Source organism: Podarcis erhardii, assembly GCF_964252035.2.
Source record: "Podarcis erhardii genome assembly, chromosome: 1".
NCBI lineage: Eukaryota > Metazoa > Chordata > Lepidosauria > Squamata > Lacertidae > Podarcis > Podarcis erhardii.
In genome coordinates, this window is record NC_138497.1 from 38,965,278 (window position 1) to 38,991,755 (window position 26,478).

At 42.2% G+C, this 26,478-nt stretch overlaps 1 long non-coding RNA gene across 1 annotated transcript; it reads left to right on the top strand.

The window, feature by feature from the left end:
* The first annotated feature begins 1,007 nt into the window (after window positions 1-1,007).
* On the top strand, window positions 1,008-6,059 carry LOC309344795. Its single transcript, XR_014157879.1, has 3 exons — window positions 1,008-1,156; window positions 4,141-4,491; window positions 5,797-6,059. It is a non-coding gene; the product is annotated as an uncharacterized lncRNA (long non-coding RNA).
* The last annotated feature ends 20,419 nt before the right edge of the window (window positions 6,060-26,478 follow it).

Here is a 26,478-nt window from a genome sequence, read left to right on the forward strand (position 1 = left end):
GAACTCTGCTTCCTTAGAGGTTTTTAAGCAGAGATTGGATGGCCATCTGTCATGGATGCTTTAGCTGAGATTCCAACTTTGCAGAGGGGTGGACTACATGACCCTTGGGGTCCCTTCCAACTTTCTAATTCTATGATTTTATGATTCTATGATCACCAGTGCACCATAAAAAGGTTGTCGGAAGGGCCCTTTGTGTCTGTATGTGTTAAGTGTGTGTATGTGTGTGTTTATGTTAAGGGTGTGCAATTGTGTGCATGCCTGGTCTCTCCCACTTTAGGGTCAGTTTTCCATCGGGGTAATGCACCCCCTGCTATAACCCCTCATAGACCCACTAATAATGGGACTTAGATCTGAGTACAGAATGTGTAGTACTGCAATCTCCCTACTTGCCAAGCTTACTTTTGAGATTGATGGACACTACATACATGTGACAGACACCAGAGGACTCAAAGAACAGTCCTCTCATGCTTTTCAGCTTTCTTGGTTTGTTTTAAATGTGAGAATCCGTTTAATGTGAGCAATGGGATATATCATTTGGGAAAGAATGAGAGGGATTAGTTAGGGAGCTATTTTCATTTATTAACCTGATTCAAAAAGCCTTTTTATGTGCTCTCCATTCCTTATTGACTTTCTGCACAAAGCATAAAACTTAAAGTCTTATTTTAAATGGCCTATCACATCTATATCATTTAGAACCTACCTTGTAGATCTTTTAGCCTCTCTGCTCTGTTTTTATGCTGAGTCTGCTGTCCTTTGGCTTTTAATAATTCTCAGTTTTATTGCTATTGTTGTTTTAAATTGGTTCAGCTGCTCTGGGAGTCTTTGGCCTGAATATTGGGTTATTCAGTCCTTATAATAAATAACTAACGGGCTACGTCAAGTTTCTTTTTCAAAGAAAGCAAAATATTGTTTTCCATTTGATCAAGCACATAGAATACTTCCAGCCCAAACACTACAGATATGCAAAGCAGGTGGAAGAAACAGGAAGATGTGATTGGTAGAGATACTGCTGATGTCACAAAGCACCCCAGTTCTGACTGAGCAACCCAGTATATTGACACAACTCATGCACTAGATAATGTTGTCACCCCATGGCCAAAGCTAAGAGGAAGTGGGGGTTCTGCAGTCACCACAAAATGTGAATCCCACATCAGAGGTAATGTTATGTGTCATTTGATGGTGCATGATCAGTCTATTTAAAGCTTGTAATAGCAGGCAGGGAGGTGGGGGCGGTCTATGCAGATGATCAGCATAGGGTCTGTAGTGTGCAAGGAGAGACCTTAACCCCAGGCCACAGTCCTGATGAAATAATAATTATTATTATTATTTATTTATTTCCCACAACAACCCCATGAGGTAGGCTGAGAGTCAGTGACTGGCCCACAATCACCCAGTAAGCTTCATGGCTGAGGGGGGATTTGAACCTGGGTCTGCCAGGTCCTAGTCCAACACTCTAACCACTACACCACACTCGCTCCCAAGTTGTTGACATGGGAAGAAGCTGCCCTTGGTGGAGCGGAGATATTGTACATTCACAAAGTGGTAATGGGACAGTGTGTGAGCTTTTTATTATGATACCTGTGTTTCGAATATTCACATACATTACATTGTAATTCAGAAAGGCCCTTGCCTCATTGGTAGCACTTCTGTTTAGGATTCAGAAAGTCTCGGGTTTATTATCTCACATCTCCAGGCAAGGCTGGGAAAGACTCCACTCTGAAACCCTGCAGCAAGGGTAGCCCATATGATGCTCTCCTGATGTTGCCAGACTACAGCTCCCATCACCCCATGCTTGCTGGAGCTCATGGGAGTTGGAGTCCAATAGCATCCAAAAGTCACCATTGCATTGACTACTTCTGCCCTGGAGCCTTGCTGTCAGTCAATGTGCAGACCAAACTGAGTCAGGTGGGCCAATAGTCTGATCTGTTATATGGTAGCTTCTTAGGTTCCTAACTTGTAATCATCACAGCAGCCTTGTAAAGTTTCTGCCACAAAGGAAACTTAAGGCCTAGATTTTTTAAGAAACAACAACACAAAACCTTAAAAGTCTTACAGGTTTGTTTTTCTCCTGAAATGAATTATCCTGAGTGAAAAACAAGATGTCAATTCAGAGGCAGAGCTGTCTTCCCAGACTGTCTTCTTTTTAAGACGAGTAAAATAATGGTGTTCAGCCAGAGCTTGAGGGGATACACTTTATTAGGAAAGGGCTTTAAGGTGGTTTTTCTCTAATTGTCTGCCTCTCTCTCTCTAAAGACTACATCTATCAACAATCAGTCCACTCTATTCTAGGTTCTGGTGTTAAGCACTTCAGGCAGGGAATTGTATTAGAGGTTTTCAGAAAGTACTGGCAACAATGCATTTTTTTTTTATTTTTTAAAAGCATTCCGACCATGATCTTCGGCTGGAAAGGCTCCCAGAGCACTAGACTAATTAAAGAAAGACCATCCCTGACCTCAGACAGCCTCTGAACTATAATGTAGAAGACACAACACAAAAAGAAAGAAAAGCTCTCATAATTACCAATGTACAGTTTTATACACTGACCAGTAGCAAAGGGCTATGGCTCAGTACTAGAGCATCTGCTTTGCATGCAGAAGTTTTGATAACCAGCACGTCCAGGTATAATAATAATAATAATAATAATAATAATAATAATAATAATAATAATTTATTTATACCCCGCCCATCTGGCTGGGCTTCCCCAGCCACTCTGGGCGGCTTCCAAAAAATATATACATCAAACATTAAAAGCCCTAAACAGGGCTGCCTTCAGATGTCTTCAAAAAGTCTGGTAGTTGTTGTTCTCTTTGACATCTGGTGGGAGGGCGTTCCACAGGGAGGGCGCCACTACCGTGAAGGCCCTCTGCCTGGTTCCCTGTAACTTGGCTTCTCGCAGTGAGGGAACCGCCAGAAGGTAAAACGATGGGGATGAAGACGCTCCTTCACATATACTGGAGGTAGGGTTGGAATTGCCCCCTGCCCGAAACTCTGGAGAGCTGCTGCCAGTCAGTGTAGACAGTTCTGAGCTGCATGGACCAAGGGTCTGTCTCGATATAACGCAGCTTCCTATGTTACTCATGAAAACAGGTCAGGGAGAGGAGGAGCCAAATAAATAGAGAGGTTGTCTCAGTTGAGCTCTATAGCCCCATCTCTTCCCTCTGCTGCAGCCAGATGGAATGTTGAAGAAGGAGCCACATGGAAGGGATCTCTTTACAGAACCAATGGAGGATCCCTCCTTCCCACCTGTACTTCAGCCTGAGGGAATAGCTGGTGCTGGGTGACAGCCTATGTGTGTGTGTGTGCTAGGTTGCTCAACGGCACAGAAACTGTTAACTTTCTAAGGTTTAATGTTTTATTATGTTTTTATATATTTGGAAGCCACCCAGAGTGGCTGGGGCAACCCAACCAGATGGGCAGGGTACAAATTTATTACAGTTGTACCTTGGAAGTGGAATGGAATCCATTCCGGAAGTCCGTTAGACTTCCAAAACGTTCGAAAATCAAAGCGCGGCTTCTGATTGGCTGCAGGAAACTCCTGCAGCCAATCGGAAGCCGCGGAAGCTCTGTCAGACGCTCAGTTTCCAAAAGAACCTTAAAAAACCAGAACAGTCACTTTTGGGTTTCGATTATTCGGGAGCCAAAATGTTGGAGAACTAGGCTGTTCGACTTCCGAGGTACAACTGTATTATTATTATTATTATTATTATTATTATTATTATTATTATTAAACTGCTTGCTGCAAGGCTTGTTGAACTACAAAATGCAAAAAAAAAGACAGATATTGCCCATGTATTATGGTTGCCATACCTCCTTAAAGCACATACCTCCTTAAAAACATGTTTTTAAATACATGTTTTTTAAAAAGGATATAAAAGTCTTGTGGAAACCAGTCTGAGTTCTCTGCATAAGCATATGAAAATTCATCATGTTCAGCAAAATGCCTTGATGTGTCTTAATATAAGCAAGTAAAAAAAACAAACAAACCAAACCATAAATACTGTACCATGCAACAATGCCCAGCTAACAGCACATCAGGTAGATTCTTCAACACCAGAATTAAATTGGGTAAATTCCTTACTACCATGTTCATCCTGCTTCCGTGTGGCTTCCACTACTTTTAACACTTTTGCTTACTTGAAGGAATATACAGGATGATCCACAGATAAGGAATCTACAGTCGGCAAATGGAAGAGGGTGACGGCGCTAGAAACTCAGTTGAGCAGCCCCAAACTATCCAGAATGTGCACATAGTAACAACACAGGAAGGGCAGTCTACTCATCCTTCTGGCAGCCGGAGACCTGCTGCCGAACACCCAGCCGTGGATTCCCCATTGCTACCCCAGGTTCCTGTAGGCGAGAATCTTACTGGGGAGCGAGCGCAATGCTCTGCGAGAGGAGAGCCAGCTATACATCTTCCCCCACCCATTCAGGATTCGACGCTGGCAACATGTCAGCACATTGTTGGTCTCCTTGGACAAATCACTGATCAGCGTGAGTACGAGGTGCTTTGATTAGGTACAACAGCATTCCATTTGCTTACCTCCTCCAAATGCAGAGGGGCTTTTGGTCTGGTTTCAATTGGAGAAACATCTCACATAGCCCTGGAAAAGTTCTAGAACATTCTACCAGTTTCCATTGGTGCTCCTTAAGAGGTTCCTCTGGATTTCACAAAGTGCATCAGGGTCTTAAATAATAATAACAACAATTTATTATTTATACTCCGCCCATCTGGCTGAGTTTCTGGGCTGCTTCCATCAAAATATTAAAATACAATAGTCCTTCAGATACTAAAAGCTTCCTTAAACAGGGTTTCCCTAAACAGGCTGCCTTCAGATGTCTTCTGAAAGTTTGGTAGTTGTTGTTTTCTTTGACATCTGGTGGGAGGGTGTTACACAGGACGGGCGCCACTACCAAGAAGGCCCTTTGCCTGGTTCGCTGTAACTTCGCTTCTCTCAGTGAGGGAACTGCCAGAAGGCCCTCGGTGTTAGACCTCAGCGTCCGGGCAGAATGATGGGGGTGGAGACGCTCCTTCATATATACTGGACCGAGGCCGTTTAGGGCTTTAAAGGTCAGCACCAACACTTTGAATTGTGCTCGGAAACATACTGGGAGCCAATGTAGGTCTTTCAAGACCGGTGTTATGTGGTTTCGGCAGCTGCTCCCAGTCACCAGTCTAGCTGCCGCATTCTGGATTAGTTGTAGTTTCCGGGTCACCTTCAAAGGTAGCTCCACGTAGAGCGCATTGCAGTAGTCCAAGCGGGAGATAACCAGAGCATGCACCACTCTGGTGAGACATTCGGCGGGCAGATAGGGTCTCACCCTGCGTATCAGATGGGGCTGGTAAACAGCTGCCCTGGACACAGAATTTACCTTTGCCTCCATGGACAGCTGTGAGTCCAGAATGACTCTCAGGCTGCGCACCTGGTCCTTCAGGGGCACAGTTACCCCATTCAGGAACAGGGAGTCCTCCATACCTGCCCACCTCCTGTCCCCTAAAAACAGTACTTCTGTCTGGTCAGGATTCAACCTCAATCTGTTGGCCTGTTAGACGATTAATATAGTCCATTCTCACACATGGTCATTTGAAACACAAAAAGGGGTTACATATGTAATACCAAGAGACCTGTGTTAGCTGGTGGGGCAGCCAACCTTCATACCTTACTGTGGGGGGGGGGATGAGTTTAAAGAGTATGGTGCACTATTTCTGCTTCTACTGGGCTTGGCTATTTGATGGAATCACAGGCTTATTTGCTGAAGGAATATAACTGACTGTGCAACGCCCTGTCTTCTTGGCAGAGGACGGCATCATGAGAGAACTGCGAGTCATGCGCAGAGAAATGCGGCTTTTGAAAGGTGAACAACGTCGGACCACTGCCAGAGTAGTCTCCGTGGCACATGCCTTTGAAGCATTCAAGGAACAGTTTCAGTGGCCACAGGGTTGAAGTCACATAATTCCTTCCTATGCATGTACCTTCAGCCAACCATTCAGAACTTTTGGGTGCTTCCCTTTCTCCATGGATGTTGTTCAGCCATGTTTATTAAAATCTTCACTGTACAAACTACTGCCCATTTGACTGGTGATCAAAAGTCAGAAGACTGGCTGTTTATGAGTCTGTAAAAGTCACCCTACTAGAGGTGGGGGGAAGAGTGTGTACTTTAGAGTAAGATGTTCTTGGAATGTAGAACAGGTGATTGAACGGGTGGAGTTGGGTGGGAAACTTGTGCATCTCCCAGTCTACAGTTGTCTGTAACACAATAAGTTTTTTATCTCTACTGCTTTCCTACCACTGGATCTACTTAGAAGTAAGCTCCATTACTTCCGGGGGGGGGGGGATCTGTTTGCAATCCTGTTGGCTCAGAAAATGGTGGGAACTTTGTTCTATAATTTCCCCATGGTTTTCATAGATGACACCATGTGAAAAACCTTGAGACAGTATTCTAGCACACAGTTATTTAAGGGAGGGGTAGTACTTCTGGTGGGGGACACATTGTGCTCCTTCTGGGGTAGTTGGTCTACCTTTGGTCCCCAACTGGCACTCAGCTCTCACCTGTGGTTCCTAGAAGCTGCCAGCATATGGCAGTGGCCACATCCCGTGAACAGCTTTGACTGGCCGACTAAACCAGGTGAGGGTAGCCGATGGGTCTCAAACCCTTGGGGACTTCTTCATGTGGAGACAGGCTCTGGCGATTAGAAAAGACAAGGCCAATAGTGGGTCCAATGGTCAATAAAGCGGTTTCTACATCTGCTGTAGAGGGAAGTGAGAAGCAAACAGGGCTCATCTACCTGGGAAGGTAGCCCAACTAGGAGAGGTTAACCTCTGATCCTTAACCGCAGCCTTGTGGTATATCTTCAGGAGAAAAAGAGGATAAGGAGTCAATCCCACACAAATCCGGAGTGGAGTCCCGAAGGCTGTTGGATGGCGCCTTGTATGCCTCCTTACAAGTCTGAAGACAGAGACCACCTCAATGCTGAAATTTGTAAGCCACTCTCTTTGGGAGCCCTTTTTGGCAGAAGAGGGGAATAAAATGCTGTAATAGATTAATGATTCCGGTCCATGTTTTTTTCACATTCTAGAGATTGCTGCTGGTTAGTTTGGTGTCTAAAGTTTGAGAGGGGAAAAACCTAAATAATGGACACTAGATTCCTGGGCTGCCTATCCCACTAATAACTCTAATAACGAAAAAAGAAAGGCATTGTATCTTCAGGAATAACTTCAAAGATGAGTACATGCAACACCAGGCAAATAATGACTTTTCTGAGGCAAAGTGGGCTTTGTGATAACCTTGTGATACAGACCAGGTAGAGGCACCAAAAATCAATACTATCAAACCTGCTTAAAATCCTGGCAATGAAAAACGGCTTCCTATCATTTTCTCAGGCAAGTTTTAATGGTTCCATATAAAATCAATGGAACAGAAGAATGTTTTCTTTTTCATTTGCTCATCCTGTCTAAATGTCTTTCCTGGGAATTGGAAAATAATTTTCATAGATATCTTCCATTAAGTGCACAAGGAGAAATTCATACCACAGCAGGGTCACTGTGTCAGTATCTACAAGCATTATTCTGCCTACCTTACACTATTAAGGCTGTAGACCTATAGCTATTTACCTAGGAATAATCTCTATTGAACTCAATGGAGACTTGACTTCACCATAAACGAATGCACTATTAATTTGGTTAGACATATTCTAGTTCTCTTTTTGACACGCAACAATTAAATTTAGACTAACACTCTCTAAAGTTGGAAATAATTATAATCATCATCATATTTTTAAAAAATGTATAATAATTAATAGGAAAAGTAATGCAGTAAGCCAGCAACTTACCCAGGAGTTACATTCCAGGGATCACATCTAAAGCCAAAATGGTGTAGTCAAAACACATTGTGTTCAATGGTGGGTGGGATTGCCAAAGCCTTTTTTCGCCAGACGCCCACCCTCTTTCCATCCACTTTTTATTTATTTCATATTTATTTATTTTCCGAGTGTGTGAGGCTGAATGCGCACAAGTGAAATGCACATAAGTTGCAGACTTATGGTTCTTCACGTGACATTATGTCTGCATTTCTACCTTATAATTTTTATTGTCCCAACTTCAGAAGCCACTGATCTTTAAAGTGATGGATATTCATTCCATTGCTGGTGTGTGGGTCTGGGCGTGTGTGCTTTTAACTTAATAATTGCACTTGTATTCTGCACTCATTTGTATTTTGTCTCGCTCCAGCAGTTTTGCCATGCTCCAATGGGCAAAACATTTTAGCATTTTAGCGCACTAAAAATGCTAATTAGGAAAAAGGGTTGCTATACATTAGTCTCATTTTACTGAGCTGCATGCTTAAATAAAGGCTGGTGGTCTCAGGCATTGGGATCTGTGGGCAGAATTTTCTTCTCAGTTTTTCTGTAGTAAGTTGCTGACAGGTGGGTGATATAATAGACTGGTACCAGGCCAGTGCAAAACAGGTGTCACATCTGCTGGGGAATGATGAAGTGGCTGTAGCCTAGATGCTCCTTGTAGAATTTAAAGATTGCATTCCCTTTATAGATTTATCTAGCTCATTAAAACAACAGAGAAAGCTTTGTTGCATTTGACTTTAAAATTAAAATACTCCACAAAGAGCTATTTAATGCTCACAGTGCTTGTATAAATATTTCATGGAGAAGGAAAGCAGAATAGATATATCAGAATCTCTTACCCCTAGCCAACAGCTTTTCACTGGGACAACTTCAAAGTAACAAGTTGAATCCCATCTGCAAAAGAGAGAGGGGGGGGGGAGAGAGAGAGAAGGAGGCAAATTTTGCCAATTGCCCCATCTCTCTGTAGCCCCACCACCACCACCACAGCACCTTCCATACTGATCTGAGGGGGGCCTTGCCCTCAGCAGCATATTTGCAGGACTGCAGGGGGGACAGAGAGCTGTCCCAAATTCCCTCCTCTTTCAATGGTTGAAACTTCTCCTGGATTCAACCCTGTCTGTTTAAACCTTTTTATTGGTTGGTTGGTTGGTTGGTTGGTTATTTGCACTTAGAGCCCGCCATTCCCCAAAAGGTCTCAGGGTGGGTTGCAAACATAATCCAATCAAAAATTAGGGTTGCCATATTTCAAGAAGTAAAAATCCACCCACAAAAGTTGCCCATTGAAAGAGCTGCTACTGATAAAAAAGGTGGTGCTTGTTCATTCATCCAAAATGAATGCTCCATTTTCTATATCCAAGACTATCAATATTTTGGGATATACTCTTTTGTCCTCTTATATTGCTTTGTCATGGCATCAAATATGGTTAATTCCTTATTTACATTTCCTAATAAATGTGAAATTCCCACTATAAAGCTATTTGGAAAGGGGTGATTTGTAATTACTCATTTTTGAATTTCTCTCATTTAAGTCATTATTTCACCATTATAAGTCCCCAAAGCACCAGCAAGAGTTGCTGTTAAGCCATTCATTGTAATTATGATAGGAGTCAAAAGTGAAAATATAGATATATGTGAAAAATCAGGCTGTCCATTTTTTAAAAAAAATCTAATAAATGAACAAATTATCTGCAGTTATTTTTGGTTTATCTATTGGATGTGCTGCTATACCACAAAGCAGAATGTAATTATGTAATGTAATTATGTATTAAAATCTATATACTCTAAATGCAGCCAAGATCTGTGAGGAGCTGGTTCCACTCAGTTCACATAAGGACACATTAAGAAAGTTGTAATATGGTTCCAATCTCCCACTTCAATAAAAGAAACCACAAAGGCAGTCAAGGTTGCTATGACCCTACCCTATATACATTAAGATGGATTCTTTGACCACCAGGTCAGTTGTCCACATTTTCTAGTTTGAGTGATACAGAATTTGTAAAATATAGGCAACCTGGAAGTGATAACAGAAAATAATTGTCCATCTGCACATGTTGACTATCCATTTTGTGTTGCCAATTGTGTTGCCACCAGTTGAGAGTGGATCACACTCATCCTGGTTTGATCTTTAACTTTTTCCACTGGGGTGGGTTTGCATTTGAATCTGAAAATTAATGGGTTGTACTTATTGCATTGTAAGGCTTTCTGGCATCACTTCATAATGACATATCTCCGCCACCCTCCTCGTGCCCCATCTCTGTGTGAGCTGTGTATAATAGATAGATGAATACCAATTAAACATAACACTTCATTTGTCTGATAAACTGTGTGTTGGCCTACGAAAGCTCATGTGACAATTAGCTAATGTGCCACATCCCTCATTGCTGCTTAGGCTCATGATTGTGAATTGCTACTTTAGTAAACATTAAAAAGGGGGGTGGGGGGCAAAATCAGTGCTGGTTCCTGATTTTGGCAGAACAACCAAAAACGTACTTTCACTGGGTTTCCCTCCCTGAGTAGGCTCACCTCCTCCTCATTTAGGGTTGCCATACGTCCAGAATTTCCCGGAAGGCTGTAGTCGGAAGCAGTGTCTGAGCAGAAACTGGTGAAATGACAGGGAAAATCCCGACATTTGGCAACCAGTGTTGGAAGTCAACATTCTGGCAGACTCCCTTAAAAATAGCTCAACAACATTGGACCCCCCAAAAGCTAGAAAACAGAAGAAGAAGAAGAAGAAGAAGAAGAAGAAGAAGAAGAAGAAGAAGAAGAAGGGCTCAACACTTTTCACTTTTTGAAATATGATAACCCTACCTCATTGCCACTGTTGCCTCTCCCTCCAGCCCCATTTCCTGTTGTTGTTTAGTTGTTTAGTCGTGTCCGACTCTTCGTGACCCCATGGACCAGAACACGCCAGGCACTCCTGTCTTCCACTGCCTCCCGCAGTTTGGTCAAACTCATGCTGGTAGCTTCGAGAACACTGTCCAAACATCTCATCCTCTGTCGTCCCCTTCTCCTTGTGCCCTCCTCCTCCTCTTCCTCCATTTCCTACCTCCCCTCAAAGAATGAGGGCAAGGTGTGTTTCACCTCCTTGCTCTCTCCTGCTTACTTGGAGAAGGCAAGTGTGAACTAGCAGCAACAGCAAAGAGGAGAAACATCAGGGTGAGCAGACTGGATCCACAGATGCACTCAAAATTTATGAATGGATAAATCTGGGGAGGCCATTTTTCCAAATTTTCTCCAGGGGAATACTACAATTGTCCAACAGTTTAGCAGGAGCTTGAAAAACATTTTCAAAAAATTGTCAGCTAATGACTGTCTGCACATTTTGGGCTCAGCCTTAAAATAATCTAAGAATATTTATTGCCTAGGAATAGATTTCCATTCATTAAAGGGTCAACAGATAAAGCATTGGCATTGTCAATATTTCAGAAGTAAATGGTTGATATGTGAATTCACACAGATATTCCTGCAGTGAGAAATGAAATTGGTATCTGGAAAATTTAAATCAAAATGATTTAAACAATACTTTGCATGTGAAAGAGGGTATTAAATATCTGAAGCTTAGAGCAGCACAGCCTGTGGAAAAAATATTGATAAAATCTTTTTTTTTAATGCTTCCAGCTATTTAGCGTGGAAAAACCAGAAGGTTTCATCCATTATGTGCTAAATTTAAAAAGCATAGCCAAGCAACAAATATAATTCTCGATTAATATTTAATCATCAGGGCCACTGGTGCAGTATCAGAACAAGAAAATACATGAGTTTATTTGGCAAATTGCTTGTTTAATTGACTCTAGAGATTATTTTTCTCTCTAATCACAGCGTATAGGTCTTTACATGCATGGAACAGAATAGAAAAGGCAGCCACTGAATTGTGCTGCCTTGGTTAGCTTTGCAAACATACTGCTCAATTCAGTGACAGACTAGAAAAAGAATATAAATAGATATTTAGGGAATGCTGCAGGTCACGATTGTAATTTTCTGGGCCCACTACAAAATACTTATTTTCTACCTTTAAAGCTCTTCAGGGCTTGGGGCCATAGGTATGTTAATTATGAGCCCCCTAATCTGATATGCCTTCAAAATCTACACCAAAAAAATTTGCTCTGTGCCCTAAACTTAAAGTTTTGTGCTGCCACTCAGAAGCGTATACTGACAGGTTTCCTAGTTAAGAGCCCCTCCACAACCCCAAACATTTTTATATTCCTTCCAAATCAGGGTCAAAGCTGTGTACTAGTTTTGTGGTGTTTTGTGCCATGCCTTGAACATCACAGGCAGAGGGAGCCCTAGCAACCACCTCAAACTTAATGTTTTTGTATCCACTAAAAAACAACACCAAAGTTTTGGGCTTTTTTGTGCCACAAACGCAAAATGTTAGGTTGGCACTCCAAGTGTGTAATTGGGGTGGGGTGGGCTCCTAGTGAAGACTCCAAACCAACATAATAATATATCTTCTAAATGTATGTCTTTTTCTTTTTCTTTTTTTTTAAAAAAAAGCTTTTTAGGTTTATACATTGCACTAATGTATTTTAACGTTTCAGAAGTTGACTTCCTTCCCCCTCTTTCTGCAGTTCCTTAAATTTGTTTTTAATATCTTCTGCATATCCAAATTAACTTAATTTGCTCATTTATTCATCTTTAAATATATACTCTTAAAAAACTGCAGGTTATTACAATATAGCTATTGTATATATTGCTACACATGCTGTGAATTTTACCTCTTTCTTGCAGAGGTAAATTTTCCCATTCTTCCATCTGAATATTGTGTCCTGTAAAATTAGCAAAAATGTATAAATCCAAAAAAAGTAAGTGTTGGAAATGTAAAACAACAGAAGGAACATTTTTTCATATGGGGTGGGATTGCAAAATTGTTAAGAAATATTGGGAAATGATTTACAATGAAATGAAGAAGTTGTTTAAAATAACTTTTGTTAAAAAAACCAGACAGGAATGGATTTACCAAGATCACAAAAGAATTTGTTTATATATGTAACTACGGCTGCATGAACATTATTAGCATAACATTGGAAAGAAGAATGTGTCCCAGCTAAAGAAGATTGGCAAGTAAAACTAACAGAATATGCTGAAATAGCAAAATTGACAATGAAATTAAGAGGAAGAGACGACAACGAATTTAAGGAAGAATGGAAGGAATTTATTGCATATATACAGAAGCAATGTACACAGGTCAATACATTGGCAGGGTTTTAAGACTACTTGTAATTTTATTATGAATGGACAATAAGTAATTTAAATGGTTAAAACTTTATAATGGACATGTAGCACATTGATATACACTGGAACCAAGGAAGGGATAGGGGAAGTCAATCTGTTTTGCTTTGTTTTTTTTTTTATTACTGTTGTTTGCTTTATTTTTGTTATTGTTGGAAAATGAATAAAATGTGGGGGGGGGGCGAATAAGTGGGATCAAGGCTGTGGAATGCCTTCAGCGGACAGGCTTGCACGATGCCATTCTTAATATCATTTCAACGTGTATTGCCCATCTATTTTGTCTCTGTTTTTATGCAGTTTCTATATTTTATTAAAGTGAGAGCTGGACTGTAAAGAAGGCTGATTGCTGAAGAATTGATGCTTTTGAATTATGGTGCTGGAGGAGACTCTTAAGAGTCCCATGGACTGCAAGAAGATCAAACCTCTCCATTCTGAAGGAAATCAGCCCTGAGTGCTCACTGGAAGGACAGATCGTGAAGCTGAGACTCCAATACTTTGGGCACCTCATGAGAAGAGAAGACTCCCTGGAAAAGACCCTGATGCTGGGAAAGATTGAGGGCAGAAGGCGAAGGGGATGACAGAGGACGAGATGGTTGGACAGTGTTCTCGAAGCTACCAGCATGAGTTTGACCAAACTATGGGAGGCAGTGGAAGACAGAAGTGCCTGGCGTGCTCTGGTCCATGGTGTCATAAAGAGTCAGACACAACTAAACGACTAAACAACAACAAATATTTTATTATTGTTTTTAATTTACTTATCCCCCCCCAAAAAAAAGTTCTTAAATATTGGGAATGGATAAAGGGAAGCATGGCATTTTTGTCAGCAGTTTCATGAACCTCTGTGATCAAGTGTTTGCATGAGAATGAGTGTTGGGGAAAGAGAGAATGTGTCACTTTTGCTACAGCAAGCAAGCTGATAATCCCTCACCTTGACCCAAGAACACACAGCTGACGAGTCAGGATGGAATCGGGCAAGGGATGCATTTCCAGATGTATACAGTCATACCTCGGGTTAAATATGCTTCGAGTTGAGCGCGTTCAAGTTGCACTCCTTGGCAACCCGGAAGTAACGGAGCGTGCTACTTCCGGGTTTCACCGCTTGCGCAGACGCTCAAAATGACGTCATGCGCAGAAGCGGCGAAAAGTGACGTGCGCGCGTGCAGACATGCCATCGCTAGTTACATTTACCTCTAGATACAAACGGGGCTCCGGAACGGATCCCGTTCGTATCTAGAGGTACCACTGTATGTGAATCCATTTACAAGGAGCAACCGTGGGAATGAGTCTCACGGTTTGCCTTCTATCTATGCATTTTCAAGCTCTCTCCACTTCGGTCAGTAATTTAGCTTCAGATCTGTTTTGTATAAAATGAAACTTTGTGTTCTTCTATTCACTGTAATGGAGTTGTGGTTCCCCCCAGTCTTTGCTACAGAAAAGCAACATGGCATTGGGAAAGGGGGTTGTTAAGTGCAACTGAGGGGCCTTCTTTGCCTACAGTCGCATTCTGATGGAGCGAAATCCAACTGGAAATAATGCGACACCAACACATACACTAGATGATCTCTGACTGGCTGGCACCACATAGTGAAGGAGCTTCTTCTGTTAAGTGCAAAGCAGCTGACCTGGGGAACAGTGAAGCAGCACCAAAAATAGGCAAAATAGTAGAAAGTGAGCATTTAATGGACTGTTCCATTTTTCCACAAGATTTCCCCTGGCCATCTTCACATCTAATATCATATAAATTCAATGCGTCACTAAATGAAGCCGGGGGGGGGGGATCCTTATGAAACCTCTCTAAATCAAAGCCCTGTGGCAGACTTTGAGACACCAGCTGTTATCACACAACACATCACAGATTCTTTTGGGTTCTTCCCTTTTTAGAATTTCTCTTTACAAATTTCCTTCTTTTTCAGATTGTGTTTTCCCCCTCAATATCAAAGCAGACCACATGGTGATAAGAGTTTAGTATCTACAGATAGACAGGAAATTAAGAATAAAGTTATGGGGAGACTGCAGCACAGGTTTGGGCCAGTTTCTGTTCCTCTTCTTGTGCACTGATGATGAGAGATGATGTGATTTATTTTTGATATAATCTGACATTTTTATGAATAGCTGATTCTAAAAGAAGCCAGCTTTCTTTTTGGGTTTTTTTACAGATCCTGCAGCATTTGTCTAGCCCATTTTATGTTGCCCTTCACCCCATCTCCACCTTCCAACCACACACACACACACACACACACACACACATTTGCTCCTGTAAAATCAGTGTGATTCCACCTCACCATACAAACATCTCAGATCACAATACAGTACAGTACTACTTTCCATATTATATTGATAATTGAGCAAGAATTATGATGACTTTGTTGCTAAAAAAAAAGTAGGATTAACCTAAAGCCCTGTTGTATTTCACAGCAAAGCAAAATGAGGCTCATGTGCAAAGTTGCAGGGCAAATGCTAGTCTGAGGAGCATTGAGAGAAAATACAGAATTGCATATCCATAATGCTCCAGAGCATGTCATTGGAACAAATGCAACCAGTATTTTTAAAATCATATAGGATGCCCAAATATTGTCCCCCCGCCTTAATGCGTACTGATTCATTAAAGATGAGAGTAACATAACTGGGAAAGCCCTGCTGTGTGTCTCTGGGCAGGTACTAGCCTGCCATTCTGTTGCTTTTGCAGAAGCCTCCCATCTGACCACAGTGAAAGGAAAACTCCCTGAAGTCAGCTGCTGTTTCGTTCCAGGAGTGTTTACTCTCACTTCCCTTTGAACCTTAGTCAGCTGAACATTGCCAGATCCCTTCTGTTGAAGGTTTGTTCACTGATTTAGGTTTAATTAGCCTCTAACCACATGGCTGAGGATGAGGCTTCACCAGAGAGGGCTTTAGTTGGAGCAGGGAAAAACCAGTAAACCAGCCAATGCTACTGTCAATTCCTGCAGCCCCTGTTAGCTCTGCTGGTGCAGCTCTTCCTTGCCTCCTGCAGGGACCCCGAATCACAAGAGCAGGTGCCAGCAAAAATCACGATGCAGGAAAAATCATGAAACCACCCAGTGCCTCTACATAACTCCATCCTACTTTCAGACATCGTGATATATCAGTATATTGCGATGTTTAGCTGGTGATATATCACGATGTTGAAAACCAGATGTCACCCAGCCCTAGTACTGATGAGAAACATCCTGCCATTTGCCTGTCATCAGACATTTGTCTGCATTGGGCACCATTTCCCACGAAGCTGCTAACAGGTGATGTAGGCACCACAGCATACAGTACAAAAGCTACATGGGGCTGAAAGCAAGACAACCGAGTACAGCAACTCTGGCTCTGTGGCTGTGGCTGTGTCAAACTGTGTGGTTTTAAGGATTCGTTGTCTTCTTGAGGGTGTTTTAATGACAGATTAATGACTGGTTGTCAATAGCAGCAGAAGTGCTAATTATGTGGGAGAACAGGATGAAAGAGGGGTTTAGGGGTCATTCTGGAGCACATATTGAACTGAGTGGAACATGAGAGAAAAAGTAAATTGAACACTGAAGTTAGCAGGGGGGAAGAAAAGATCAACATACGGAGTATACTAGACAGCGGCTGAGCAAAATGAAAAGTAGAAACCAACGTTGCAGGATGTATGCTATCAGCCTGGAATCGGGACCTCATGAAATCTGGATTCATAGGTGTTGCCTGCTTCTGGTTGGTTGAGTGAGAACATCACCCTCCTTCCTAGCCAGTCTGTGATGAAGAGGATGGACTTTTCCAACCCTGGTTCCATGAACATCCTCCAGAAGGTTCGTGGAATTTTACAACCTCCCACCACAGGTGCCTCACTTCCCCCTCTTGCAGCAGCCAGTCACCACCACCCCTTCAAAGCACTGAAGCATCCACAAATAACACATACCCTACAAATAACACATACCCTACAAATAACACATACCCTACTTATTACCAGTTTTTACGAGGGCAAGAACCATGTTGTGGTTTCAATTGACTGCGCCTGCCTGAAGTGGAACACACAGTCCAAGGAAAGTTTCGAAACTCTTTATTCTGTTAATTGCATAAACTGCCCCCCTGACATGGCATTCACAATCTTCTATGTCGGCTTTCAACTATGCTGGTAGATCATTCACACTGCCAAGTGTTACTGAAGCTGTCAATCTTACAGTCCCCCAACACAATGTGTGAACGTACATTGCCAAAGTGTTGACAGCATGTCTATAGTTTTGACAGCATGTTCAAAGTATTGAATATTTCCCCCTATTCCTTGCATAAGAGTACCATCCTTTTCAAAGACCATGTCTTCAGTTGCATTCCACTTGATTCTTAACCAGTGGGCAAGGATCATGGCCTGTAATTTCCAGGGTCATAAGTCACAGTATAGTCAAATAACTGGAAGTAAGAAAGCCACAATTCCTCTCCTTCCTCAATTGCGGGTAAAAGTACATTTTCGTAGTTGATTTTTAAGACCTGCATTGTCTGCTTATTTGAATCACGTTTCTACAATGAAAGTACTCAATGTGACCTACACCAACAGCAAAACCAATATAAAAATGAGAATACTCTGACCAAACAGACACATAAAAGCAATTCTATTTTAAGACAAGACTGGTCAATAGCTTACCAAAACCTTACTGAAATCAAGATATATGAATCCTTATGTTGATTCTATTTTCTATTTTATCCACAATTTTCTCGGTACTTCATCCTATTCATACTCCCTAGACATGGGTGGCACTGTGGTCTAAACCACTGAGCCTCTTGAGCTTGCCAATTGGGAGGTAGGTGGTTCGAATCTGACTGATAGGGTGAGCTCCTGTTGCTGTGTCCCAGCTCCTGCCAACCTAGCAGTTTGAAAGCATGCCAGTGCAAGTAGATAAATAGGTACCTTTGCAGCAGGAAGGTAAATGGCGTTTCATGCACTCTGACTTCCGTCACGGCATTCCATTACTCCAGAAGCAGTTTAGTCATGCTGGCCACATAACCCAGAAAGCTGTCTGTGGAACTTCCGGGTTAGCGCCAACATCTAATGGCGGATTCCCTCCGATCTCCGGAGGGAATCGGCTCAGTAGGGATAGGGTTTTGCCGCGCCGGCGACGCGGAGACCCTTAAAAACCACAGGTGTGGATGCCTGTGGACGTGGTGACTCGGCGGGCACCATTAACGCCCCCCCGACCCGCAAAGTAGCCTTTTTAAAGGCTGCGGAACGGGGGCGGGGAGCGGCGCGGTGCTGAGAGTCCTCTGCTTCCCCTGCTGAGCGAAGCCGCATGCCATGGATGGAGAGCGCTGACTTTTTCCTTCAATATTCGGACTAAAAGCAACAACCCGTGAGTAATACGGAAATTGGACTTAAAAGGGAAATTCGTTTTTAAAATTCGGCACGATCGGGGGAAGTGTAAAAAGGAAGTCCACCCCCACCCCCCGCCTTGTAGATAGTCTAAAGCAAGGACCAGCCAACTAAAGTTGGGAGAAACATCTTTGTCTTTTTGGAAGAAAAATTATTATCTTCGTGATTGGACAGTATATTTGATTTTGCTGGAGGATAAGAATTGGTTTAAATTAAAGTGCAACCCCCCGGGACCCGGGTGCGATCTGTGAAAGAGCCTGCTGGAAAGATACAGACTTTGACAGCTGTCAAACTAGCTGTCAAAGCTGGGAAATAAAAGGAAACGTTGCCTTCGGTGATTCTGCTGGCTTGATTTTTTTAAAATTTGGATATAAATTGTTAGGAGCAAAGGAAAATAAGTTACATTTTGGTCTATTGGATTGAAATTATAAAGACACTAAGTAAACAGAATCCCCCTAGAGGGGAGTTTTGGAATACTGCAAGAAATGGCTGCAAGTGGAAAAATACTCGCTGAGCTGAATAGGACTTTTTATCTCCTGGGAAAGTTCCAGGACCAGAGCAACATCTTAACAACAAGGGCAACATCACTGAATGACACAGTAAACAATCTTGTGGGAACAGGAAGAGATTTGACACAAGTTTTCGTTTCTGAACCAATAGCCCTTGAAGTTGAAACAGAAACTGCTGCAGCTGGGGAAATGAAGTTTGAAAAATCCCAAGCGACATATGAGGACTTGCTGGAAATTAAAGATGAAGCCACAATGTTGCAGAAGACAAAGCTGGACCAGAGGCCTGGTAGCATAAATTTGACTGAGATGGTAATTGGAGCTTTTGGGGCATATAGATTTAAAAGATTTAAGAAACAAAATTTGAGCTCCATTCTTAAATACAGAGGCCTGCTCGGAAGAAAAATGGACATTATTGGGACAGAGCTTCTTCGAGAGTTGGTGTTGAAAACAAAGGACTGTCAAAAAGACCGGCAGAGAGAAACTGAGAGAGGTTTAAAAGCCTCAGGTGTTTGGGATCCAGGCTGAGAAATGGACGCATTTATGGACACTGGTTTGGGGATCAAAACCAGGAAAGGGAGGGTGGGATTTGGGAATCCGAGGGTGATATAATCTGCTTAGATCTTGTTTCTGTGTTTATTTCTTTTTTGTAACTTTTATGGAATGTGGAAAAATCGTGGAAGGGAAATTTGGGCCGACTTTAGGAAAAAGGTTTAAGATTAAATTAAAATTGGGTTTTTTTAAATTAAATAGATATAAGGTCTTAAAAATAAATTGAGGAATGAAGGAAAGAAGAAAAGGAAAATAATACCATGACTTAACAAAATTATTAAATTAAGGGTGAGAAATAAGATAAGAACTTGTTGAGCGGAGAGTAATGAAATCATAATACAGAAGGGGGAGGTGTGAGGAGGTCGAGGAAATAAGGTTTAAGAGAAAAAAGGATTGAAATTATACTTGTATTTTGTTCGTGTATGTTTGTGTATTTTTGTGTTTTAATGGAAACTTCAATAAATATCATTTAAAAAAAAAACAAAACACAGAAAGCTGTCTGTGGACAAATGCCAGCTCCCTCGGCCTGAAAGCGAGATGAGCGCTGCATCACATAGTCGCCTTTGACTGGACTTAATCATCCAGGGGTCCTTTACCTTTTCCTTACCTGTACTCCCTTGATCAAAAACTTAGGCAAAATAGTTGACCCATTCCACTAGCAATTCATTTGTTGGATGATTACATGAATCATTTCTGAACAAAGATATTCTGACTGTCAGCTGAGCTCTCAGTCAAACTGAGAAGCAGTGACTGTGGCAGAAAAAATAACTCAATCTAATTCAATCCCTTTAGTCAAGAATGTTATAAAATATGGTACCGGCAAATGCATCCCCTGCTGTGAAAAGCTCTCTCTTTTTTCCTTGTTACTTTAACTTGCTTTTCCAGTAGCTTTTACATTTTATAAAAGACCATTATTCCAATTTGATCTATAGGGGAATTGAAGTGTGCAAAAATAAGCCTATGGTCTCAGCCAGAACATTTGTGAGCTAATCTTTCCTTTTACAGCTGGGAAGAGAGCCTGTTGTGTACTATGAGAAAATTTACCTGGGTAAACACCCCAAAATGTGCCTATCATTTAATGTTTGCTTCAACATTGCTCCAATCTAAGAAGCTACTAAATGAGAAGTGATTAATCTCCTCTTAGAGTTGGCACAGAGTCGTGCATGATTCTTAGTGAGGGAGACCAAGGAGATTTTCAGTTCCACTCAGTGATCATAAAGATCTCCAAGTCAGGTACCCTCAGGGTATTTCCTCTGAAACTAGTTCTCATATGATATACTAAAAATGATTTCCTAGCTGAGGTCACTGTGTAAAATTAAAGAGTCTAGAGTTGCAAAGTGCATCACTTCAAATAGATGTTTGTTTGTTTGTTTGTTTGTTTGTCTGTCTGTCTGTTTGTTTCTTGCATTTAAAACTCTGAGCCCGGCTTCGGCTGGGGAGGGCGGGATATAAATATAAAATTATTGTTGTTGTTATTATTATTATTATTATTATTATTATTATTATTATTCTGCCTTCCTCCTGAACGAGCTCAGGGCAGCAAACACAGACAAGATAGAACAATTAAAACATCTAAAAACAATTCCAATACAGATGCAAACTGGGCTGTTAGCATATAAGAAGGGCAAATGTTGATTTTATGTATATTTTGACAATTTCATCACTGTTTTTAATGTCTGTTTTTTTGCAATTGCTAATGAATATTTTATCCTATTTTTATTAAAACAAAGTTATATATAGATCTCTCTTAACATAAATTAAATTAGATATAAAGGTAAATGTGTTGTTGCCAAGGACGGCCACTTCGTAGAGGGGAGATTATGAACATATCTTGTGTTCTGCTTGTGGGCTTCCTGTAGACATCTGGTTGGACACTATGAGAAGAGGATGCTGGACTTGTTAGACCTTTCTTCTGATCCAGAAGAAGAAGAAGAGGAAGAAGAATTTGGATTTGATATCCCGCTTTATCACTACCCTAAGGAGTCTCAAAGCAGCTAACATTCTCCTTTCCCTTCCTCCCCCACAACAAACACTCTGTGAGGTGAGTGGGGCTGAGAGACTTCAGAGAAGTGTGACTGGCCCAAGGTCACCCAGCAGCTGCATGTGGAGGAGCGGAGACGCCAACCTGGTTCACCAGATTACGAGTCTACCGCTCTTAACCACTGCACTGGCTAGCACCACCCCAAGTGAATTCCATCACACCAAAAGGACAATTGATACTTACAGGGAAGCCTGCACTTCCTAGGCCCTAAAGGTAAAGGTAACAGACCCCTGACAGTTAAGTCCAATTGTGAACGACTCATCTCGCTTGTGAGATGAGTTGTGGCACTCATCTCGCTTTACTGGCTGAGGGAGCTGATGACTGTCCGCAGACAGCTTCCAGGGCATATGGCCAACATGACTAAGCCGCTTCTGGCGAAACCAGAGCAGTGCATGGAAATGCCATTTACCTTCCTGCCGGAGCGGTGCCTATTTATCTACTTGCACTTTGATGTGCTTCCGAACTGCTACGTTGGCAGGCGCTGGGACCGAGCAACGAGAGCTCACCCCCATCGCGGGGATTCGAACCACCGACCTTCCAATCAGCAAGCCCTAGGCTCAGTGGTTTAGACCACAGCGCCACCCGCGTCCCTCCTAGGCCCTACAACACGGCTTATTGGATTTGGGTTTATTACAGCATTTGGAAACATAAGAACAAAAGGGCTCTTCAGCAACAAGATGAAGCCAAAGCATCTTACAAATGGGCCAGCAGAGATGGAACTAGGACAAGTGGTTTCAGTATGGAGTAGCCTCCACTGCCACCAGATGGAGGAATCATGGCCCAGGAAAGATGGCATTTCAAGGCATTCCAAGAACATACCATGCCATAGCAGCTATAATGCATTTTTGCTCATGGGTGGGGAATAACAAGTCTTCAGTTTCTCAACTTTGCTTTGTGGATCAGATCCATGTGAAATGGCTTTCCAAAATTGACATGTTAGGAGACCAGCTTATCCTGCCGATCACTTTGCAAGCAGCAAAGCTCAGCGTTCCAGATATTATCATTACACAGCTGTGTGAGAGAATGACCTTCTTCTTAAAAAAAAAAAAAAAAGCTTTCACATCATTTGGTGGTATGAAAGGATCTGAAACTGTGCCAGAAGCAGTGCCTCCATGTTTAGCTGCTGGTATCATTGGAGATGTGGCAGAGCACTAAGGTCCTAGAGTAGGTCAAACTTGCTAGGAGAAAGAAAATGGACAAAGCAATATGGGACCTTGTATTCACAGCAAATGATGGCATTATCAGAATCCTGGGATTTCACACTCATAAGCTTTATTGTGATGAGGGGGTCCTCTTGTTAAAGGAATACAGCAACATTTGGGTGGATTACTAGAGCACGTGGGACTTCCTGTTAACGGGTTATGGCAGGTGAGTTGGGCTTCTGATCTCTCATGCTGCTTCTACTTCAAACAAGGACTTGGTCTAAAGAGATAACCAGTTTTAGGTACCCATAATCTGTCCCTAGGAATTCTACATAAAGTACAGTGGTACCTTGAGTTAAGAACTTAACTCGTTCTGGAGGTCCGTTCTTAACCTGAAACTGATCTTAACCTGAGGTACCACTTTACCTAATGGGGCCTCCCGCTGCCTCTCCTTCGCTGGAGGCATTGACGTGGTCCCAACCAAAGAAGAATGGCAACTTAAGCTGACAGAATATGCACAACTTGCAGACTTAACATATAGAATAAGAGAACAAGAAGAATACACATTTAAAGAAAACGTATATTGAATATATGGAAAATAATTGTGTACAGCTGAAAACACTGGCAGCATTAAGATAAATTCAACAGTATAAATAAGCTAATGGGGCCTCCCGCTGCTGCAGCGCCTCCGCCGCGTGATTTCTGTTCTCATCCTGAAGCAAAGTTCTTAACCCGAAGTACTATTTCTGGGTTAGCGGAGTCTGTAACCTGAAGTGTCTATAATCTGAAGCATCTGTATCCTGAGATACCACTGTATTGAATACCCTAAGCAAGACAGAAGTTAGAGTAGGGTTCAGAAGCCACATTCCTGGAACCAATCTTCCTCTTGGACTCCCTCAGTAGATGGGTGTCACAGAGCGAATTGGTCAGTAAATCATACAGTTCAAAGTTGAAGTTAACTTTATTAGCCAAAACACAATCTTCACAGACTTAGCTGAGCATCCAGCGGAATGCCCTATAGATCGAGAAATCAGTTGCTGAGATGAAAGGTCCCCACCTCCCAACAACTGTCTATGTCTCCTCCTTTCTGGGGCTTATTCCAAGCAATTGGAGACTGTACCTGCATGCAGACTGCCTTTGCTCTGCCTGTTTCATGCCTTTCCTGGTTCTGGGAAAGGAGGGGATCTTGTCGCAGCAGGAGGGGAAGACACCCATGACTCTTCACCAGCCTGACTCATCTCTGCCTCTTAATCTCCTTCCTCCCCTGCTTCTGCTTCTGGACTTCTCTCTACCACAGACTCTCCCTGCTCACTAAACCCTGTCATCTCTTCAGCTTCCAACACCTCCTGTTCCCAGTCTTCTTCCCAGTCTTCTTCCCACTCATCATCTTCCCACCACCACTCCCTAGGCTCTGAGCCTTCTTCCCTTGGTGGTTCCCTAGTTCGTTCCTCCCACCATTCCTCTGTGTCCAACCAGTCCATGACAGTAGCTTGGGATTTGAATGTCTGAGAATGTTGCCCTTGGTCACGTACCTGCTTGGCATGCACAATATCCCAGGTTCAATCCCTGGCATCTCCAGGTTGGGCTGGGAATGCCCCTGCCTGAAACCCAGAGTTGCTGCCAGTCAGAATAGGCTGTATTACGCTAGATAGGCCCAATAGTCTGACTCAGCTTCCTATATTTCTCAACTATTCAATATTAGTTTTTAGTATTTGTTTGCATTTGTGTTTAATATATCTGTTTGTTGTAAGCGTGGCTCTCTTATTTCTCTGTGTGTATCTCCATTTAATTTTGGCATTCTGTCTCCATTATTGCTGAGATTTTCCTCTCTTATGCTCTCATTGCATTACTTAACTTTAAACTTTACTTAAGATTAAATTTGGCCTCTATATTTCCAGATTGCAGTCTAATTTTCAGAAAAACAGAACTAAGTAAACCCCCATTTGTCCTCCTCTCAGTGGACCGTAAGATATTATCAAACTGTCTAATAACTCCTTGCCATAAATGAATTCAACGATTAAGCAAATTATGAACTTTAAAGGTACATTTTGCAGATTAATGGCAATTCATCTCTTTTCCGCAACACTTCTGTAAAGTCCTCTTCCTAGGTTATAAAATGTTATACTGAATATGCAGGTATTTTATGTACATTATTTTATGTTCATTTATTTTCTGCACAATTTATATTTTATGCTCCTTCTTTTTTTCACCCCATCTGCATCCCTCTCCCCAACTGGAGCGTGATGTTGCCATATGTGCTCTTTTTCCAGGACACATCCTCTTTTTCAGGGGTACGTAAAATGAGAGTTGCCATAGCGATCCATAATTAAAAGTAGAAGTCGGCAAATGTGTCCTCTTTTTTGCTCTTCAGAATATGGCAACCCTAAAACCCCTTTCCAGTCCTGGGAAGAGCATGAACAGCATTTGCGCAACACACCTATGTGCTGCAGCTGGCACACTAACGTGTCACAACACAGAGTTTGGAAAGCTCTGCATCATTTTGACAGCATTCAGGTCTAGATAAAGCCTGGTTCTGGGGTAGAGGACCCACCCACCACGGATTTGTAATAGCTGGCCTTGACACCAGATTTCTGGCTGGCGTGGGTTGAGGAGGGGGAAATTGTTGGTTTGATGTGAATGCTTTTTGGTCAAGGGGGAGGTTGAGGTTTTGTTTATTTGTTAATTATGGTTTCTGAATATTGCTTTATTATTTGAGTATGTTTTAAATGGATGCTATGTTGTATGAAATATTAATGTATTACAGTCATATCTCTTATTATGTTTGCTTCATGTTACATTTGTTCAGGTTGCGTCCCTCAGCGACCAAGAAGTACCGGACAGGGTTACTTCCGGGTTTTGCCTCTCACACATGCACAGATGTGCAAAATGACATCATGAGCATGCTCAGAAGCGGCGAATCGCAACCCGTGCGTGCGCAGACGCGCAGCTGTGGGTTGCATTCCTTTCATGTTGCAAATGGGCCTCTGCAACGGATCCCGTTCGCAACCAGAGGTGCCACTGTATATTATTTCCCCCCTATGGTAATATGTATTGTATATAACTCTCTCTTCTCTTCTTTTTTTCTTTCTCTTTCTTTCTTTGTTTCTTTCTTTTTCTTTTTTGCTGTAAGTTGCTTGGAAACCTTCAGGTGACAAGCAACTAATATGTCTAAGAAATGAAATGAAATGAAATGAAATGAATGAATGAATGAATGAATGATGGGTCAGGACTCCCTGCTGTCCCAAAGCCTGATCTAAGGTGGATCCCAACAGCAGCACTGCCACCATGCAAATATATGATAAACCAAAAATAAGAAGCATATCTTCAGATACATTTTTGGGATAAAGGTGGGTCTCAGGTTGGAAAAGGCTGAAGACTACTGACCTGTTCTGTTTGGATACTGATCTCTTCTTGAACTGAAATACTTATGTGCTCTCATATTGCTGCTGCAAATACATTTCCCATACGCACAATGGAAAACCTTCTCTTGGCACTTGCTTATGACAACTTCTCACCCTCCGTGCATATTTCACAGTACACTTCATAGCAGAGAAGTGCATGCCCAATGAAGAGAAGTGCTTAACACAACATGCTATTAACACTCCTAACACCCCAGTATTGTCAGGGACTGGGCAGAGGAGGAATGGTGGAGACCGCCTCCCCAGCCTGACCCTTCCAGAAAAGAAGAAGACAGTTCAGAATTACAACAGGGGTTTGAGCGGGATCACAGCTCAGGGGAAGATGAGGGGAGAAGTTGGGAAATAATGGGAGAGGAGGAGGAGGCAGAGCTGGAGCAGCTGGCTGACACGTTATCA